At 44.6% G+C, this 21,454-nt stretch overlaps 1 pseudogene; it reads left to right on the forward strand.

The window, feature by feature from the left end:
- Positions 1–21,454, forward strand: part of LOC112069690 (roundabout homolog 2-like) — a 141,846-nt pseudogene that overhangs the window by 24,246 nt on the left and 96,146 nt on the right.

A 21,454-nucleotide genomic window follows, 5' to 3' on the forward strand; every position in this document is an offset into this window, starting at 1 on the left:
CACGGAGAGAGATGGAGGGAACACGGTCTTGAGAAACCTGGGAGGGACGCGGTCTGAGAGCTGGGAGGGACGGCGGTTGAGAGCTGGGAGGGAACACGGTCTGAAGCTGGGAGGGAACACGGTCTTGAAAGCTGGGAGGGAACAGGCGGGAAGTCTGAGGAAGCTGGGAGGGAACACGGTTCTGAAGGAGGAACGGTAGGGGAGAGGAACGCGAAGGGAGGAACACGGTCGGGAGACTGAGGGCGGGAGCGGAACGCGGTCTGAGAGCTGGGAGGGAACGCGGTTCTGAGAAGCTGGAGGGACACGTCTGAGAGCTGGGGAGGGAAACACGGTCTGAGAGCTGGGAGGGAACGCGGGAAGGGAGAGACACGGTTCGCCTGAGAACGCTGGTGAGAGGCTGAGGACGTTCGTGACCGGACAGTGAGGAAACACGGTCTTGGAAGACTGGAGGAACAGGCGGTCTGAGAGCGGGAGGGAAACGCGCGTCTTGAGAGCTGGAGGGAAACACGGTTCTGAGAGGCCTGGAGGAACACGGTCTGAGAGCTGGGAGGGAACGGTCTGCAGAGCTAGGGAAAGGGAACGCGGGCGAGAACACGGTCTGAGAGCTGGGGAGGGAACACGGTCCTGAGAGCTGGGAGGGAACACGGTCTGAGAGCTGGGAGGGAACGCGGTCTGAGAGGCTGGGAGGGAACGGTCTGAGAGTGGGCGGGAACACGCGTCTGAAGAGCTGGGAGGGAACGGGTCTGAGAGCTGGGAGGGAACACGGTCTGAGTTTCTCTTGTCTACTCCTGGTCAAGGCTTTGATAGTTTGTTTTAATTCTGCTTTGATACCTTGCTTCATTCTGCTTTTGAATAGCCTTGTAACATTCTGTTGTCTGGAAAATCTGGCAGTCCTGCTATGTGCCAATGCATACCCACCCCGATGCCAAAACTCAACAGCACCACCCATTAATGCAGTATGCATACACACTCTGCTATGCTATCAGCACACGCAGACATCAATGCAGACACACACATACCTGTGCAGACACATAATTAACACAGACGCACACAGCCAGACGCACACAGCCAGACACACACAGCCTTCCCTGTACTCCAACTAGATAATACACATGCATGAATTAACAGTGAGGAAAGAGTCTTTCATTTGGAGTGAATTAACAGAGTGAATTAACAGAGCACAWGCCTTTCCCGGTTGACTCTCTAATGTGTATTTTGCCCTTGAGCGTCCCCATCCCCAAAAGTACTGTGGGAAATGTAGCGTAAAAGAAACCTCATTTTACCATGTACAGGAATTTTGTCKGAGAAATATCTACAAATTATACTTGCCCATGACCTTGCTTTTGCAATATTTCATTTTTGTAATATTTATTTTTTATTTTTACGACAGAATTGAATGAAAAACTTGTTCAAGTTTAGCTGGAGAGGGAGGACAGCATTGCCCTTGAGTCTCAGTATAATGATCAGCAGCATCTGACTGAGGGAGGCAGTGAGTCAAGGACTGAGTGATTGATTGAGTGAGTGACAGCAGTTAGTCTCCAGGATGACTTATGAGAGYCTGCTCAGTCCCACTGCCTCTAATCTGTTCTGCTGTGGAGATGGGAAGATAGATAGATGGCAGTTCAGATGCCTTGTGAAGGATCAGCCTGGAGAAAGAAGAAAAGCATGTCAGACACCATTTTGTAAGAGAAGGGGATTTTGAATTGTTGTGATCTCACTCCATGTTTCTTAGTATGCTTTTCTATGTCCCTAAAATTGGTTTTAGAGGACACATTACTAGAAGACACATTACTCGTCTCATGTTCTAGTGTTGAAATCAAATGTTATTTGTCACATACTGTACACATGTTTAGTAGATGTAGTAGATGTATTGGTACCCCCTGCATATCGCCTCGCTATTGCTACTGCTGCTCTTTAATTATTTGTTACTTTTATTTTTCTTGAAACTGCACTGTTGGTTAAGGGCTTGTAATTAAGCATTTCACTGTAAGAAGGTGTTGTATTCAGCGCATGTGACAAATAACATTTGATTTTATTTGATTGTGGGTGTAGCGAAATGCTCGTGTTTCTAGCTCCAACAGTGCAGTAATATCTAACTAGATTTACTGTGTATGTACTGTCTGTTGGAACACACACACATCCTGTATTCTAAGGGTGTGTGTTACTGTAATAGTAGTGAACGTGTCTGTCTATCTACGCCTCTGTGTAGGTATAGGGAGGTAAGGGAGTGTATGGCTGGACTGTGTAAGAGGAGGAACGTGTGAGGGAGTTGGGTGTTAGGCAGAGCTGAGGGAGGACAGGAGGAGTGGAGAAGGAAGGCTAGCTGGCTGTCTAGGGCGAGGTCATGGTGACTCCTGCTGCTGGGAGCAGGTGATTCAGTGTCCTGGGAGGCCAGCAGAGTAGCTGGGTTCAAGGAGATCGGTAATGAGAAATTCCTGATGCAAACAGTCAAGGCCACCCCCCTCCTCTCTTGCTCTCCTCCCCAGCCTCCATCACTTCATCATGCCACCCATCCACCATCCTCATCATCCCCTCCTTGCTGGACCAGAATAGCCAAACTCACCCAGGGTTTTATCATACTTTCCGTCATAATATCTTAACATGTAATGCTGTGGAGTCATTACTCAGAGCAGACGGAATCATTAAGACACATAACAGAACCCTTCCAGGTGTTTTCAGTGTCTAAGCATTGGAACACATATGGCTCCATCTGAGCCAATAATGGCCATTAAAATCATGCCAAGTGATAACAGTGACAAGCAGATAACTCCCTCAGTGAGGTAATGGGCAAAGTAGACCTGACAGTGAGGCCTTATATGTACAGATAGGCCTGTTTTTAATGCTCTCTGGGTGCGGGTTAGACTCATGGTAATCCTGGTTGATGTATTTAACCACCAGCTTTTCGGATAAAAGCATTCCAGCGTGGTGGAAGAGGTTGGAATATTATCACTGAAATATAAATAAATGATGAATTCAGCAGGGCCCATATGGTGTAGATTCACATTCTCTCCATTTTTCTCTCAGCTAAAGATAACCGTGCCCTGGTTCTCTCAGCTAAAGATAATCATGCCATGGTTCTCTCAGCTGAAGATAACCGTGCCCTGGTTCTCTCAGCTAAAGATAATCATGCCATGGTTCTCTCAGCTGAAGATAATCATGCCATGGTTCTCTCAGCTGAAGATAATCATGCCATGGTTCTCTCAGCTAAAGATAGCATGCCATGGTTCTTCAGCTAAAGATAATCAGGCCATGGTTCTCTCAGCTAAAGATAATCATGCCATGGTTCTCCTCTAGCTAAAGATAATCCATTGTGCACACGGTTCTCCTCAACTAAATAGATTACATCATGCGCTATGGTTCTCTCAACTTAAAGATAATCATTGCCATGGTTCTCTCAATAGATATCATGCATGGTTCTCGAGCTGAAGATAATTCATGCATGGTTCTCTCAGGCTAAAGATAACTCGGCCATGGTTCTCTCAGCTAAGATAACCGTGCCATGGTCTCTCAGATAAAGAATACTCATAGCCATGGGTTTCTGCTCAGCTAAGGATAATCATGCCATGGTTCTCTCAGCTGAAGATAATCTTGCCATGGTTCTCTCAGCTAAAGATAACCGTGCCATGGTTCTCTCAGCTAAAGATAACCGTGCCAGTTCTCCAGTGGATATCTGCATGGTTCTCTTCAGCTAAAGATAATCCGTGCCATGGTTCTCTTCAGCTAAAGATAATCATGCATTGGTTTCTCTCAGCTAAGATAATCATGCCATGGTTCTCTCAGCTAAAGATAATCATGCCATGGTTTCTCTCAGCTAAAGATAATCGTTGCCTGGTTCTCTCAGCTAAAGATATACCGTGCCATGGTTCTCTCAGCTAAAGATAACCCGTGCCATGGTTCTCTCAGGCTAAAGATAATCGTGCCATGGGTCTCCTCAGCTAAAGATAATCGTGCCATGGTTCTCTCAGCTGAAGTATCATCGGCCATGGTTCTCTCAGCTAAAGATAATCGTGTGCCATGGTTCTCTCAGCTAAAGATAATATGCCATGTTTCTCAGCTAAAGATAACGCTGCATGGTTTCTTCAGCTAAGATAACGTGCCATGGTTCTCTCAGCTAAAGATAATCGTGCCATGGTTCTCTCAGCTAAAGATAATCATGCCATGGTTTCTCAGCTAAGAGATAATCATGCCATGGTTCTCTCAGCTAAAGATACTCATGCCATGGTTCTCTCAGCTAAAATAATCATGCCATGGTTCTCTCAGCTAAAGATAATCATGCCATGGTTCTCCAGCTAAAGATAATCATGCCATGGTTCTCTCAGCTAAAGATAATCATGCCATGGTTCTCTCAGCTGAAATAATCATGCCATGGTTCTCTCAGCTAAAGATAATCATGGCCATGGTTCTCTCAGCTAAAGATAATCATGCCATGGTTCTCTCAGCTTGTCTCACGGCGGTCCTCCTCCTCTTCTACGAAAAGGAGGAGTATTGATCGAACCAAGGCGCAGTGGAGTTTGAACACATATTTATTAAACGAAAACACGAACTTAACTAACTAACAAAAACAACAAACGGTGTAGACAGACCTATACGACGAACTACTATAAAAAGAAAGAACGCACACGAATAGGACAAACTGACTACACAAACTGAACAAACCGTAACAGTCCCGTAATGGTGCAAACAATTACACAGACACGGAAGACAATCACCCACAACGAACACACTGTGACAAGCCTACTAAATATGACTCTTAATTAGAGGAACGCCAAACACCTGCCTCTAATTAAGAGCCATACCAGGCAACCCAACACAACAGAAACAGAAAACATAGAGTGCCCACCAACCTCACGTCCTGACCAACTAACACACATAATAAACTAACAGCAGTATAATATGAGTTCCAAACGGTGACACAGCTAAAGATAATCATGCCATGGTTCTCTCAGCTAAGAGATAATCATGCCATGGTTCTCTCAGCTAAAGATAATTGCATGCATGGTTCTCTCAGCTAAAGATAATCATGCCATGGTTCTCTCTTTCAGTAAGATTAGATAGATTCATGCCATTGTCCATGGTGGTTTTCGTTGTCCAGCTAAGATCATATCATCCATGGTTTCTCAGCTAAAGGATAATCATATGGGCCCATGGTTTCTTACAGGCTAAAAATCATGTGCCATGGTTTCTCTCAGCTTGAAGATAATCGTGCCATGGTTCTCTCAGGTCTGGAAGATTATCATGCCATGGGTTTGTAGTCAGCTGAAGATAATCATATTGCCATGGCCATTCCAAGGCAAGTATGTTTCTTCCGTCCCTCCTTCTGACTTCCCTGCAGGAGAGAAAGTGAAAGAAGGAGATAGTAAAGAGAAAGAGGAAGAGAGAGAGAGAGGGTGTGATGTGTTGAAAGGTTAGCGAAGTTGACTGTCTAATTAGCCCCTGTAGGTCTGACATCATTAATCCTACCTGTTAGTTAATGTGTGCTGTGTGATGCCAGGGGACTCAACAGTATTCACCACAGCTGACACAGAAACTGCCATGGCACGGTAACTGTAACAGATACAGCACCTTTGACATGTACACTATTTCACAGTACCACCCACAGACATTCTCCCACACATTACAAAAGCATATGTTCATCCAAACAGCATTGAACATTAGCATTGATATAAACAAAACAAAACAAATKATTTTATTTTCTTCACGGTGGTTTTGTTACTTTATTGCATTCTGACTGATTTGGATAATTTCCGTGGGGTGCTACTCTCTGGGGAGTGAAATGTTTGTTTCAGTTCTGGGGGCCAGTGGGGCCTCTGATAGTGTGCCCCACTGAACATGATGGAGTATTTATCTGAACCACCCTGAGTCAACAGGCAGTGCCTTTGCCACTGTACGCCACCACAGACTCCTGGGTGAGGTGTAAATGTAAGGCTATTCAGTCTGTAACTGAAAAATCAGTTCCAGCTCCCAGCCACATCAATAGACAGTCTKGAAAACAATACTCAGCAATTCTTTCTCCGCTTCCTGGAAGCATAGTCAGGGCGTCGTCATTGTCCTGTGGTGGAATTACAAGACCTGCTGAGAAAATAGGACAGCTTTATGATACCGTTACCACATCCTTTCACTTTATCATAAATCCATTCAAAAGCTTACAGATGTAGGATCTTAAATTGATCCCCYTGTTGCAGGATCATTTTCCTGTGCAGGAAATGTTTTACTTGTAGTGTATTTGAGTTTCAAAAATACTTCAGAAGTTTGTTATTTCCACTTTGAAATGTCAGATTTTTATGAAAAACCCTTACAAAAATGTTATAATCCACATAATAATTGACATTATCTGCTGCTGCAGAATTGTTTTCCTGCTGTATCAAACGGGCTCTCTGTCTCTCTAACTCTCTGTCTCTCACCTTATCCCAGTGCTGACAGACAGGCCGCCGCCCATAATCCGTCAAGGTCCGTCCAATCAGACGCTGCGAGTGGACAGCGTGGCCCTGCTAAAGTGTCAGGCGTCAGGAGACCCCATCCCCTCCATCAGCTGGCTGAAGGACGGGGTCAGTCTGCTGGGGAAGGATCCCCGCATGTCCCTGCAGGAGCTGGGCAGCCTCCAGATGAGGAGCCTCAGGGTGAGAACCACTGGAGCCACAGCCTGGTCCACTCATAAAGAGAATCAAATCAAATAGAATTTTATTGGTCACACACATGGTTAGCAGATGTTAAAGCGAGTAGCGAAATGCTTGTGCTTCTAGTTCCGACAGTGCTAGAACTACACACACACTAGTAATGGGGTTCATATGATGAGGGCTGTAAATATACTATTGTGTAAATCCTTGTCTGCAGCCTTCGTTCTCTACCTCCCTGTTTCCATCCATTCCCCTTAATGGATCTCTGTCTGGGACTCTGTCTCCTCTCKCTCCCCTCTGGGTGTGTCACATGCTTAGGCATGCATGAGCGTGATGTGAGGAATCATATTGCTTTAAAGAGATTAATGGGCAGTATTGATTTTAATAAATTGTTTGATACTATCACTTAGTGACACGGCGGCTCTTACAAGACTCTGCTGTAGAGGGCTGGACAGGTTCCAGCTGCAGGGGTGAACAGTTAAACAACACACATACACATACACACACACACACAAACGTACAACATTTAGGGTAGATTGAATTAAAAGTCCTCACATCCTCCTTTTCCCACTCCGAGGCCTCTGTGGAATATCCATTAAGCTTGACAAAGTTGCCGACCACTGACATTTTATTTAATAAATGGAGGGAAGGCGCAGAGACAAAAACCAACAAACAACTAACATTCTAGAGAGAGCGGGATGGAGAGACAAGCCAGCTGTCATCGGTCCAGGGGCTTCAGCAGGCCAACCTAAATGAATTAGCCCACCTTTGTTGCGGTTGGCGAGGAGGTGGGGGACAGGGGGATGGGAGTAAAGTGATGGAGGGCGGTGAGGAGAAAATGGAATTCATTAGGAAATTTGCGTCAGCACTTTGAGGCACTCACAATGACACACAAATCAAATCAAACTTTATTTGTCACATGCCCCGAATACAACAAGTGTAGACCTTACCGTGAAATGCTTACTTACAAGCCCTTAACCAACAGTGCATTTCAAGAAGAGTTAAGAATCACTGTTGTGACCCTTCACATGACACACTGTTGTGACCTCAGGGAAGGACCCCTCACATGACACACTGTTGTGACCTCAGAGATGGACCCATCACATGACACACTGTTGTGACCTCAGGGATGGTCCCATCACATGTTCTATGTTTATCCGTTCTACACTAGCTTTCTGACTCTGGGATCTACACCTGTGTGGCTGCCAGCTCCAGTGGCGAGACRTCATGGAGCGCCTTCCTTGAGGTCAAAGGTATGGCACAGTGAACATGTCTTCACCTAGTTTTGTAGTAAACACAAATACATGCTCATTATACCATACATACAGTATTCCATTCTGGGAATAGTTATTTATCCATTCCTCTTCATCCTCCCATTTAACAATAGTATMACGTTTCAGGGAAGACCCAGATTCAGACAATGTCRAAGTAACACAAGTTTATTACTAGAACAAGGGGCAGGCAAAACGACAGCTCAAGGGAAGACAGAGGTCAGTGCTCCAGATCAGAGTCCAAAAGGTACAGAGCGTCAGGCAGTCTCAGGGTCAGGGCAAGCAGAGGTCAATAATCCAGGGTGGTGTGACAAGGTACAGAAACGGCAGGCAGTCTCAGGTTCAGGGCAGTTAGAATGGTCAAAACTGGGAAAACTACAAAACAGGAACTAGAAACAGGGGGAAAACGCTGGTAGGCTTGACGAACACAACAAACTGGCAACAGACAAACAGAGAACACATGTATAAATACACTGGGGATAATGGGGAAGATGGGCGACACCTGGAAGGGGGTGGAGAAAAGCACAAAGACAGTTGAAACAGATCAGGGTGTGACACATAGTTACTGGTCTCTTTCTCCTCCAGACCAAGCTGGGGTGATGGTCATTAAGAACCGTGATGACAACGAGCTCCTTGGCCCTCCCTCCAAACCCGACGTCACTGACGTCACCAAGAACAGCGTCTCGTTGTCCTGGCATCCCGGCCTGACTGGGGCCACGCCCATCTCCTCTTTTGTCATCGAAGCCTTCAGGTTAGTTATGAAGAACCGGAGTGATTTCCTTGTGGTAGCACATTTGTGATATCCTTTTCATTGTCCCATTGCAGCCAGTCGGTGAGCAACAGTTGGCAGACGGTTGCGGACCACGTGAAGACCACGCAGTACACGGTCAAAGGCCTGCGCCCCAACACCATCTACCTGTTCATGGTGCGGGCGGTCAACACCCAGGGCCTCAGTGATCCCAGCCCCATGTCAGAGCCCGTCAGGACACAAGGTATGGGMCTTATACTCAGATAGAACTTTAAAGATTCTGGTAATAATTTTCCCTATCATAACATTTCTAATTTAGCCTCCCCTTCACATTGACTGCTGCAGCTTTCGATAGGGAAAAGGTCATCGTGTTCCAGTTAGATAGTTATCAGGGCCTCTCAGCACGGTACTGTGYGGGCTGAACAGTAACAGTTCTACCGAGATAGCCACCGCAACAACTTCCAGAGGTCAAACTATCCATCTCAGCTCTGCTCATTAAGGCTACAGTCAGGCAATTATGTAAAATAAGCATGTCTACTTTTGGAAGGCCTAAGTGAGTTAGCGCTATCCCTGCTATGTTAATGATCATAACTGGAGAAAATGACTGCCTCCAAACTCAAAGAAGATTAGATTAAGGTGCCGTATAGACCTCAGTCTTCTTATTACATTTATTTGATAAGTCCAGTCCACCGCAATACCCCTGCAACCTTTCGGTTAACATTGTCCAATCGCAGGCCACTATTAGGTTGTGCATGGAGAGAGGGAGTCCATTTGAATAGCAGTACATCTCTCTTTATTTGCTGTTGGCTTCGTTTTGATGCACAGAGATGGTTATTGGCAATGGCAGTCASTGAAGATGAATTGATGTCTGCTTAACTGCGTTTGGCCTGTCGTCCTCTATTACGACTCTGTGATTCATGACTTTATTGGCTGTTTTGAAATACTGTTTCCTCTTGTGAATAATGTTCTGTATTTGCCCATCTATTTCCCCTCAGTAAATAGGACCAAAATATGTCAGTTGCCATGATTGTGYATTTTCTTTGACCACACTGAATCTGCATTTCACTSGGGGTTTTGATTGGCTTTTAACTGAAAACACATGCAAGTGTGAATGAAATGCGACCTGTGTTGGGAAATAGTCTCATAGTGTCATTCATTCGTGTGTTCAGAGTTCACTCRTTGATGTGGTAGTTGTTCTCTGGCTGGGCCTCAGTAAGAGCAGAGAGGAGAAGRGATCTTAAGTTATCTCTTTCTTTTCTCAAACCCAAAMGAGTTCTTTATTAAAACTGAAATGAGGTCATTCTAATGCAGATGAAGTTGCTTCTTTTCAAATGAAGTCTTGATCATAGACTGTCGACTCCTTTGTGGAGTCTGATTGGTCTATTCATCCGTTCTCTCAACAAAACCTCTTATGATTGACTTGGCCTCATTGTAAGGAATGGAGGGAACCGTGGCTTTGAAAACTGAGTAGGAGAACTGAAAGTAATCTATCTTTCTTTCTATCTCTCTCTTTTTCTTTCTCTCTATTTCTCTCTTCCACACATTCTCTTTCTCTCTCTCTCTCTCTCTCTCTCTCTCTCTCTCTCTCTCTCTCTCTCTCTCTCTCTCTCTCTCTCTCTCTCTCTCTCTCCCCACAGACATCAGTCCTCCAGCCCAGGGGGTGGACCACAGACATGTACAGAAGGAGCTGGGGGAGGTCATAGTTCGTCTTCACAACCCGGTCGTCTTGAGCCCCACCACCATTCAGGTCACCTGGACGGTAAGTGTCACACTGTGATTGGTCTTTAATGAGTCTGATGTGAAGGATATAATGCTGCTCCCAGACAAGGCCCAAATCCCCGTCATTCACATGAAGAAAATAAGGAAAAACAGGGGAGGAGATCAGGGTGCCTTGTGAGAATTCATCATTAGCGAGTGGGTAACCCGCCTCTACCATTCGTTCTATTGGCCAACGTGAAATCACTGGAGAATACATTTACATTTACATTTAAGTCATTTAGCAGACGCTCTTATCCCTGTCTCTTATACACATCTAGATGTGTATAAGAGACAGATCCTAGGTATTCCTTAAAGAGGTGGGGTTTCAGGTGTCTCCGGAAGGTGGTGATTGACTCCGCTGACCTGGCGTCGTGAGGGAGTTTGTTCCACCATTGGGGTGCCAGAGCAGCGAACAGTTTTGACTGGGCTGAGCGGGAACTGTACTTCCTCAGAGGTAGGGAGGCGAGCAGGCCAGAGGTGGATGAACGCAGTGCCCTTGTTTGGGTGTAGGGCCTGATCAGAGCCTGGAAGTTAGAYTGGATGAGCTCCGTTCAAGACTCTCTACCAATGGGACATTAAAAACTATAATATCTTATGTTTCACCAAGTTGTGGCTGAACGACGACACGGATAATAAACAGGTGGCTGGCATTTTCCGTGCATTGGCAGGACAGAACAGCTACATTCGGTAAGACAAGGGGTGGTGGTGAGTGTCTATTTGTCAATAACAGCTGGTGTGTGATGTCTAATATTAAGGTAGTCTCRAGGTATTGCTCGYCTGAGGGATGAGTACCTCATGATAAGCTGTAGACCACACTATCTACCAAGAGAGTTTTCATCTATATTTTTCRTAGCTATTGTTGTGACGTGACTATAATTAATGTGATGACTGCTATTCATCGAATAATTACCTCCTACGTTTAATTATTACTAGATTAAATTAATCATGTAACAATTAATTCCTTAGGAATCTGGGGCACCATGGGAAAAGTTTGTTTAATGAGTTACCATTTCCCAAATTAACTCAAGAATATATAGATATCATACCAGTCACTAATTAATCATTTCCTCATATCAGTCTCATTCTGAATGTCGTAGACTCCGTAAATCTGCACAAACCCGGCTCTCATTGATCATTCCGTACGACACAATGTGATTAGATTTATTTATTTACTAACAAGCTAAATGATAATATAAGATACACATACACACACACGGTATAGGTTATTGATTAGAAACTTAATACGATGACAACAGGTCCCTAGTGAACCAACACAATATGACACGTGTTACACAAGATGGAGTTTTAAATAGAGAGAGAGAGCGAGAGAGAGAGAAACAACACTTGGATACATTTGTAAACAACGCTTAGTTTAGCCCTATTACCTTGCCCCGAAATGCCGCTCTTATGGGTAAGAAGTGTAATGCATGTATTTACATGTTGAAGGTCTCCGTTGGGTATCTCTGTGGGGTATCTCTGTTGGGCCCAGGCCTTCGTGGGCCGAGTTCCSCTTAGTGAGAGAGATCCGACGTAGGCCTTGTTCTTTGGATGACCATCTCCTTCGTTCTCGGGTGTAAGTCTCTGATTGTCCACAAGATGTCACAATGTCCTTTCTCTTAGTTGTCTGTTTCCTTGTACTCGTTCTGGCAGAGTGGTCTTCTGAGGATGGCTAATCAACTGTGTAGGTGATCCCAGCGTGGGGATGAAAGCAGTGTAGACGAAYGATAACTTGAAAAGAATAACCAGATKGTCTTGCTTGAATTCACMTTCTTAGATACAGTACTTAGAAATGCTACTCAACCATAGCATTGATTGTTAAGAGGTTCCTTTGTCTTCTTCAACCTCGTGTTGCGTTATTGGGTTCACGACTATCCGTAGACCTTGGCTGCAGCTCGTGGTCATCCTAGTCTGATATGTTAATTCTTAMCATTCTTAATTCAAATGCTTTATACCCTCAGGTAGAAAGGGGACATTTCTGTCTTGCTGACACGCTCCCTGGGTTCCCTGGGGTGTAGCTAGTTACGAAGCAAGGTATCAACATTTACAATGGTCTAGTTAGATAACTAAAATCACAGTCTTATCATCACAAAAACATTCTCTTTATCTGTATATTTTCTACACAACGTAAAGTATTTGGATTCTCACAGTAGAGTCATGTTACTATCTATTTACCACCACCGTTTACCACCATTTGGAAAATCTGACCATAATTCTATCCTCCTGATTCCTGCTTACAAGCAAAAACTAAAGCAGGAAGTACCAGTGACTCCCTCAATACAGAAGTGGTCAGTTGACGCAGATGCTATGCTACAGCAATGTTTTGCTGCCACAGACTGGAATATGTTCTGGGATTCATCCAATGGCATTGAGGAGTATACAACCTCAGTCATCGGCTTCATCATTAATTACATCAAYGACGTCGTCCCCACTCCCCACAGTGACCATACGTACATATCACAACCAGAAGCCATGGATTACAGGCAACATCCGCAMTGAGCTAATGGCTAGAGCTGCCGCTTTCARGTAGTGGKACATTAATCCGGACGCTTATAAGAAAAGAAGATCAAGAAGATGGAAGATCAAACCGGAAAAATATTCAATACAGGAATTGCAAACTATTACCGACTACAAAGGGAAACCATGCCACAAGCTGCCCAGTGATACGAGCCTACCAGACGGGCTAAATGCCTGAAGTAACACTGAAGCATGCATGAGTGCACAGGCTGTTCCGGACGACTGTGTGATCACGCTCTCCGTAGCCGATGTGAGCAAGACCTTTAAACAGGTCAACATTCACAAGGCCACAGGGCCAGGCGGATTGCCAGGACATGCACTCAGAGCATGCACGGACCAACCGGCAAGAGTCTTCACTGACATTTTCAACCTCATGACTGTTGGGTCGACGGTTTCATTATTGCAATAATTAATCGATATTGAATAAAGATGATTGTTTGCAGAAATGACAAAGTCTCTCTCACTTGAATAGAATATATAATGATAATGATAAAACAGAGACCTTATATAGGACTTAAAAATGCTAAGTTGTTTGTTCTAAACTCTTCCAGGCTATCTCTATCTCGGGTCACACACACCACATATTGTCTATGGAATGCCAGCTTTAGGTAATTATCACCAAGTCATTGTCAGCCCAAGCTATCTAGCAAAACCCATTTTACTTGACCCTACGCCCAGACTAACTTCTGGAAGATAGAGTGGAAACCATCTCTTTACAGAAACAGAATTAAACAGAACAGAAATGTCTTCCTGTTTGTTAAGTATTAATTGTTAACTATTAATATCAAACAAACCAGGTAAATATGTAATTTGTCTATCACACGGTGTCAGAGGAAGGTCAAAGAATTGTCAAAAATGGCAGTCACCTAAGTCATAGACTGTTCTCTCTGCTACCGCATTACCGGAGTGCCAAGTCTAGGTCCAAAAGGCTCCTTAACAACTTCTACCCCCAAACCATAAGACTGCTGAACTATTAATCAAATGGCCACCTAGATTATTTACATTGACACGCCCCGCCCCTTTGTTTTTACACTGTTGCTACTAGCTGTTTATTATCTATGCATAGTCACTTTACCCCTACCTATAGTACATGTAACAATTACCTCGACGAACCTGTACCCCCACACATTGACTTGGTACAGGTACCCCTTGTATATAGCCCCATTATTGTTTATTTAGTAAATATTTTCTTAACTCTATTTTCTTAAAACTGCATGGTTGGTTAACTTCTCTGCGCTACGGATCCTTTAGCGGGATCATTTTCCTAAACAACCGCTGAATTTCAGGGYGCAAAATATTACTAAAAATATTTATAATCATGCAATCACAAGTGAAATATACCAAAACATAGCTTAGCTTGTTGTTAATCSACCTATCGTGTCAGATTTTGAAAATATGCTTTGCAGCGAAAACAATCCAAGCTTTTGTGAGTGTATCAATCAATGCTACAACAGCTAGCCCCAAATTAGCATGGTCACGCTTACCTTTGATAATCTTCGGATGTTTGCACTCACGAGACTCCCAGTTACACAATAAATGTTATTTTTGTTCGATAAATATTACTTTTATAACAAAAAAACGCCATTTGGGTTGCGCGTTATGTTCAGAAAACCAAAGCCTCGTTCCGTTCGACGAAAATTCCAAAAAGTATCCGTAATGTTCGTAGAAACATGTCAAATGTTTTTATAATCAATCCTCAGGTTGTTTTTAACAAACATAATCGATAATATTTCAACCGGACCGTAGCCTATTCAATAAGAGAGAAAAAGAAAATGGAGAGCTACCCCTCTCGCGCACAGGAGCTAATCAGAGGACACCTGACTACTTTTGAAAAATCTCGCTAATTTTTCAAAATAAAAGCCTGAAACTATATCTAAAGCCTGGTCACAGCCTGAGGAAGCYATTGGAAAAGGAATCTGGTTGATACCCCTTTAAATGGAAGAAAGACGGGCCAGGAAACACAGATTAAAAATMAAATAAATCACTTCTGGGTTATATTKTCTCAGGTTTTTGCCTGCAGAATCAGTTTTGTTATACTCACAGACAATATTTTGACAGTTTTGGTAACTTTGGAGTGTTTTCTATCCTAATCTGTAAATTATATGCATATTCTACGATCTGGACCTGAGAAATAGTCCGTTTACCTTGGGAACGTTATTWWAAAAWATATAAAAAATCTGMCCCCTAGCGTCAAGAGGTTAACTTCRGGGTAGGGCGTGTATTCGGAAGTTTGGATGACTGAGGTGCCCAAAGTAAACTGCCTGTTACTCAGGCCCAGAAACTAGGATATGCATACAATTGGTAGTATTGCATAGAAAACACTCTAAAGTTTCCATAACTGTTAAAATAATGTCTGGGAGTATAACAGAACTGATATAGCAGGCGAAACCCAGGGGAGAATCCAYCTGGGATTTCTTTTTTTTAAGCTCACCACTCATTATAATGGCTGTCTATGGGAAAATCAAAGGAATACCTCCCAGATTGCAGTTCCTAGGGCTTCCAGTAGATGTCAACAGTCTTTAGAAAGAGTTTCAGGCTTGTTATTTGAAAAATTAGCTAGAATTTGAAGAACTTTATCGAACAAAACGACCATTTGTGATGTAGCTGGGACCCTTTGGATTGCAAACAGAGGAAGATCTTCAAAGGTAAGTGATTTATTTTATCGCTATTTCTTTCTTTCGTGACGCCTCTGCTTGTTTGGAAAATGTTTGTAATGCTTTTGTATGCAGGGCGCTGTCCTCAGATAATCGCATGGATGCTATCGTCGTGAAGCATTTTTGAAATCTGACAAAGCGGCTGGATTAACAAGAAGTTAAGCTTTTAACTGATGTATAACACTTGTATTTTCATGATTGTTTAATGTTACGAATTTTGTATTTTGAATTTTGCGCTCTGCAATTTCACYGGATGTTGGCCAGGTGTCCCACCTACCCCAAAGAGGTTAAGGGATTGTAAATAAGCATTTCATGGTAAGATTGTATTTGGTGCATGTGACAATCCACCTGTCTGTCACAGACATAACTATTCAGCAGACTTTGCACTTAGTTACTGCTATTCAGCTCTKCCAGGTGTCTGTATGTTTCTTTATTTTGTCATATAAGATTAAATATGGGAAATCAATTTCAATTTACACAAACCTCATTCTCAAACAGTGTCTGAAGCTGTCCAGCTCTGGGCTGTTTTATGTCTTTGATTTTACAACCTTGAGTCCTAAAGTCATTAGAGTTGATATAAAGGGGATGATGATTCTTTGAAGCTGGCAATGTGTTCCTCAGGGCTCCTATTGGTGTTTTCATGTAAGGAAATACGAGTCAAATAAATCCTACGTTTTAAGTAAGTGAACATCAAACAGTTGATAAATGGTTTCTTTCAGCTGCAGCGAACATCARAAGAGGTGTCAGGGACATCTGGTCTCATCAATCTTGCATCTATCTTTGGTTCATTTTGAATTAAGACAAAGGCTTTGTATAGAAACAAGTACATTGACATGAATTGTGTATATTTGGCATGTTTGCGGTCTTCCCTCTCTGGAATGTAGCTCAAACCAGCTTACCTACCAACCTCTCCCCGACACACACCTGCTCCCCAACACACACACACACACACGCACACATACACACTCACTCACTCACTCACTCACTCACTCACTCACTCACTCACTCACTCACTCACTCACTCACTCACTCACTCACTCACTCACTCACTCACATACACACACAAACACATACACATACACACCCATTGCACCGTCTGTCTGTGTCTACCCCACCATAAGGACGGACATGTGCCAGAGAGATACTGTTTAATTAATTTAGAAACACGACTTGGACTGAGGCTGTATCATTGAGAGAAATCATGCCACTTACAGTACGAGGGTATGCAGCAGTAGTAACTTACTAGTATGAGGGTATGCAGCAGTAGTAACTTACAGTCGAGGGTATGCAGCAGTAGTAACTTACAGTATGAGGGTATGCAGCAGTAGTAACTTACAGTACGAGGGTATGCAGCAGTAGTAACTTACAGTACGAGGGTATCAGCAGTAGTAACTTACAGTACGAGGGTATGCAGCAGTTTTAACTTACAGTCAGTCTATTTCTACATTAGACCATGACATTTAAACATGCACTCTCTTCTTCTTACTGAAGGGTGACTTTATTCCACATTCTTCTTCCGTCCTGTGTTAACTAGCCACGGTTGTTCCTTCCACAGTAAATCAGTCAGTAGTGGTATTTATGATGTCATTGGGTGACACTGGGGTGGCTGCTTTCATTTCTAAATGAACCACTTTAGCAGTTCCCTGTGACATGTTTATTGACACCCCATAATAAGCTCTCACCCCCCAGACTAAAAGGCTAATTCAATACTTAAACATTGCTTTATGAGTGTGTGTACAATCAACACAGAACACCGCCACCGAATCAATCAGGGCCCATTCAGTAAACGTAGTGCGGCTCGGATAGGCTTTTATACTCCCAAATCATCCATTATTGAAAGTTACACACTACGCTATCCCAGAGTCCATTCTGATTATTTACTCCGGCTACACAAGCTGAAACAGCTGCTTAATATCCCACTGAAAGGCCCGCTCACTTCTCCCACTGTTAACCAGCCATTACTGGGAGTTATGCCCCCTCCTCCTCATTAGAAATTCAACTTTTCTCTCTCTGGCTAAATGGGCCCAAGTTTAGAACCAAGGCCCCTTATCGACTGGAGAGCACCATCGCACCTCTGGGCTCCCTGTCTCCTCAATTGGACACAATTGGTCTTTATTGTCCCTGGTTTGTATTCTGTGTTCTCCCAGAGTTCCTCTGGGTTGGACGACAATCACAGACAATCATTTCACACTCACACGTTTGTTCTTGGCCTTGTGGACCCTGCCTTAGGTTTCACTAGTTAGTATTTACAATACAAGCGAGACATGCATATGTATGACTTTGCTGTGCTCCTGAAAGCCTTTTTATGCAGGACCTGGGTGCTGTGTGCTCAGTGTGCTGAGAGAGAGGGATCTCTCTCCTCTGCTCTCTCTCTCTCTCTTCTCTGCTCTGTCTCGCTTTCTCTTCTCTCTCTCTCTCCTATCCTCTGCTCTCTCTTCTCCTATCCTCGCTCTCCTCTGCCTCTTCTCTGCTCTCCTCGCTTCTCTTTCTCTCTCTCTCTCTTCCTATCCTCTGCTCTCCTAGCTCTCTCTCTCTTCTCTGCTCTCTCTCGCTTTCTCTTTCTCCGTCTCTCTCTCCTATCCTCTGCTCTCTCTCCTCTGTTCTCTCTCCTCTCCTCTGTTCTCCTCTGCTCTCTCCTCTGCTCTCTCTCGCTTTCTCTTTCTCTGTCCTCTCTCCTATCCGCCTCTCCTCTGCTCTCTCCTCTCCTGTTTCTCCTCCTTTCCTCTGCTCTGCTCTCTGCTCCCTCTCTATCCCTGCTCTCCTCTGCTATCGCTCTCGCTCTTTCTCTCTCTCTCTCTGCTCCCTTTCATTCCTCTCTCTCCTCCATCTCTCTCTCCTTCTCTCCTCTGTTCTCCTTCCTACCCTCGCTCTCCTCTGCCTCTCTCCTCGCTCTTTCTCTCTCTCTCTCTGCTCCCTTTCTACCTCTGCTCTCTCTCTCATCTCTCTCTCTCTCTCTCCTCTGTTCTCTTCTCTCCTCTGCTCTCCTCTGCTCTCTCCTCTGCTCTCCTCTCTCTGCTCTCTTTCGCTTCTCTTCTGTCCTCTCTTCCTATCCTCGCTCTCCTCTGCTCTCTCTCTCTCTCTTCTCCTCTGTTCTCTCTCCTTTCCTCTGCTCTGCTCTCTGCTCCCTCTATCCTCTGCTCTTGCTCTCTCTCTCTCCTCTTTCTCTCTCTCTCTCTGCTCCCTCTCTATCATCTGCTTTCTCTCTCATCTCTCTCTCTCTCCTCTGTTCTCTCTCCTCTGCTCTCTCTCCTCTCCTCGTGCTCCTCCTCTCTCTCTCTCGCTCTTTCTCCTCTCCTCTCTCCTCTGCTCTCTCTGCGCTCTCTCCTCTGCTCTCCTCTCCTCTACTCTCCTCTGCTCTCTCTCTCATCTGTTCTCTCTCCTCTCATCTGCTCTGCTCTCCTCTCTCTCTCTGCTCTCCTCTCTCTCTCTGCTTTCTTCTCTCTCTCTTGCTCTCTCTCTCGGAGGAAAGATGCTAATTGAGCTAATTGTGTCAGCTCTGATGATAAAAGACCCATTAAAACGGAACAGCCTCTAAGTGGCACGATGTGATCTTGGGGAGAACAAGTACATCTGTTGAACAACATGTTATTGTACTCTGGTGTCTGACTACTGTGCTGCACACCTAGGTCATGATCTTTAGCTATTCCTCTTAACTCTGTCCTAACTGAAGAGAAGACATGTTGTATTTCCTCTTAACTCTGTCCTAACTGAAGAGAATATGTTGTATTCCCTCTAACTCTGCCTAACTGAAGAGAAGACATGTTGTATTTCCTCTTAACTCTGTCCTAACTAAGAGAAGACATGTTGTATTTCCTCTTACTCTGTCCCAACTAGAGAGAATTCATGTTGTATTTCCTCTTAACTCTGTCCTAACTGAAGAGAATTCATGTTGTATTTCCTCTTAACTCTGTCCTAACTGAAGAGAAGACATGTTGTATTTCCTCTTAACTCTGTCCTAACTGAAGAGAATTCATGTTGTATTTCCTCTTAACTCTGTCCTAACTGAAGAGAAGACATGTTGTATTTCCTCTTAACTCTGTCCTAACTGAAGAAAGACATGTTGTATTTCCTAGGAACCTCGAACAGTGAGTGAAGCTAAACCCCTCTCTTCTCTTCTCCCCATGTCTCTGTCCCCAGGTGGACCGTCAGTGCCAGTTCATCCAGGGCTACAGAGTTCTGTACAGGCAGACGTCTCCTGTTTCCCAACCCGCAGCCCAGGATGTGAAGATCCCCTCAGAGCGCAGTGTGGTCCTCTCCAACCTCAAGAAAAGCATCATCTATGAGATCAAGGTCCGGCCTACTTCAATGAGTTCCAGGCAATGGACAGTGAGTCCAGGTCGGCTCGCACCACAGAGGAAGGTAAAGAAATCACTATGGTACTTCATGGACATTTTCCTCCGTCCAGATTTAGAATAACTGTTTACATGTTTCCCTGTAGGGCGTCCAATTGTCATATATCATACATGTCGCTCACAATACTCTGTGTCCTGCTGTGACATTTTAGGGGTATTTTGGTGTGTGTGTGTGGTGTGTGTTGTGCATGTGTGTGTGTCCGCCACTGTGTACATGCTGACCTTTCTGCTGTGCTTGATTGTTTATGATTGTTTCTGTTGGCCCGCTTCTCATCCATCACCTGCAGCCATGAGCTGAGCTGTGATTGGACACAGTGCTCGCTCACTTCCTGCTGGGAAGTGGAGCTGCACCCTCAGCCTGACTCTGACAGGACATGACAGGGCCAGAAGAGGACATGCTGCACACTGATACACACACACACACACACAACCACACACACACACACACACACCACACACACACACACACACACACACACACACACACACACACACACACACACACACACACACACACACACACACACACCGCCCCACAGCACTGCTATCCCAGCTTTACCAGCATTGATAAAACTCCCTGCCTCTTCTCTGTCTGCAGCCCAGGCTCTCTGAGAGATCTTTCTATTTTCTTTCTAATCTCTGTGTATGTCGACCCATCCCAGTCACATGCAGACAGAGGCAGAGAGAGGCAGAGAGAGGCAGAGAGAGGCAGAGCGAGGCAGAGAGAGGCAGAGACAGACCGAGACAGACCGAGACAGACCGAGACAGACCGAGAGTGGCAGAGACAGCCTCAGAGAGGCAGAGACAGACAGAGGCAGAGACCATGAGACAGACACTGTGAGACCATGAGACAGACACTGTGAGACCATGAGACAGACACTGTGAGACCATGAGACAGACACTGTGAGACCACGGGACAGAAACTGTGAGACCACGGGACAGACACTGTGAGACCACGGGACAGACACTGTGAGACCACGGGACAGACACTGTGAGACTGGTGGAGTTAGTTCGTTTTATTGGTAATAGGGTTATGGAGAGTGATTTAAAACTCAGTGTACATCAGCTGACATTATTATAGCATCCACATCCCCAGAGCATCTCCACCAGGAGGATGATGAGATAATACTCACCATTACTCTACCTTCTGTCATTCACTTTGTTTCTCTCTTCTTCTTCTCTCTGGTCCATCTGGAGAGGGGAGAGTGGAGGCAGCAGTCAAGCCAAGGGGATGATAAATAGAACACATTCTATGAATAGAACACATTCTTGAACACATTCCAGTGATATGAAGTCCACTGACAGGGACTCAGAAGGGACCAGAGAGGCCCATCTAGTATGATAAACACCCAGCCAGCCTGCCTGGTTCTTGGGGAGAGTTAGAATCAGTAGTCAGTGGAGGTAGGAGGCCAATAGTACAGTATCTACCTCCTGCTGTCTGTCTTAGCCCAGCATAGAAAATTAGTTACTGCATATCTCAATAGCTCTGAGGCCCAGATTAGCACTCCACTGTTTAGTATGGGAGTGATGGCAGTGTGTGCTG

This window comes from Salvelinus sp. IW2-2015, unplaced genomic scaffold (assembly GCF_002910315.2).
Source record: "Salvelinus sp. IW2-2015 unplaced genomic scaffold, ASM291031v2 Un_scaffold1081, whole genome shotgun sequence".
Classification (NCBI taxonomy): domain Eukaryota; kingdom Metazoa; phylum Chordata; class Actinopteri; order Salmoniformes; family Salmonidae; genus Salvelinus; species Salvelinus sp. IW2-2015.